A 1,194-nucleotide genomic window follows, 5' to 3' on the forward strand; every position below is an offset into this window, starting at 1 on the left:
TCCTAGTCAATTGATCTCCATTGGCATTAGTCGAAAACATCTGCTTTTGGATCATTGGGGACGGCTTTTCTCTAATGCCTGATTAATAAATCATCAACCTAAAACTCCACTTACACTGGAATTCAGCGCATGAGAGGAGCATTTTTTCTCCATCTAATTATTACTCATGGAAATCTCTCTCTCTTCCATCAGTTCCATGTCATCAGTCAGACATACCATTAAGCAGAGGCAGTATCATTAACCAAACAGCACGGTTGCCATGGGAAATTCCACCAGCGATTTACAACCCACCGCTGGAATGAAATAAGGAACAGAGATGAATTGTATAAACAGGGATTCCTGACAAATATTTGAAAAGAAAGCCGAGATGCAGAGCCTGAAGAATGCCTACATCTTGTCTGACAACACAGAGCGTCTTATTCAGCTGGGAACACATGAACCAGGGAGCAACGTGAGGAGGATGCAGCAATCGACTGGAATTGCAGCCGTACGGGTGACTCTGCAAAACAATGCTCCCTTCATAGCTGCCTACTTCCATTCATCCTGTGCGAATCGCAACTGACTTAGAAGTGTGTAATTGTTTACATGACTGTGCACGAAACCAGCCCGAGCCATTGTCCCTTAAATGTTTGATTGTAAATGGCCCGAGTGCCGAATTTCATCATTTCGAAATTAGCATCCCTCAAAAGTGTATAGATCACACGTTCCTGTTCTTCCTCTTGGCTAGGCTCTCACTATCAATTAGCAAAACAACAGTGTCAGCACAACATTGATTTGACCCGCATCCCCCCCCCCCCCCGACAGTAAAGTGAGTAAACGCCGACCATAAGAGCGGTCAGGGATGGACAAAGTGAGTATTTCAACTTCGTCCAGGCCTGTATTCATGAGGCTGGGGCTGCTGAACACTGACAGGGGAGGTGATGAATAGGACCGGGATGAACTCCCCAGCACACTGAATTACAATCCCCTCCTTCTTTCTTCCTCTCATGAAAAGCTCGTAACAAGATCTGCCAAGGGAAGGCAGGGTTTGGCCCACTGCTGAAGGAGATCCTAATGGTAAACATGCTGGAACAAGAGCCTTAGGCTCCCTTCACTGGAGAAGGAGCTGTAATCTCCCTCACTCCCTCGGGGCGGGGGGCGACTAAGTCACTGAAAAAGGATGGAGAACGAGGTGGGGGTGGGGGGTGAGGAGGG

The sequence above is a fragment of the Hypomesus nipponensis genome, chromosome 5 (genome assembly GCF_054491055.1).
Source record: "Hypomesus nipponensis isolate SF chromosome 5, ASM5449105v1, whole genome shotgun sequence".
Classification (NCBI taxonomy): Eukaryota; Metazoa; Chordata; class Actinopteri; order Osmeriformes; family Osmeridae; genus Hypomesus; species Hypomesus nipponensis.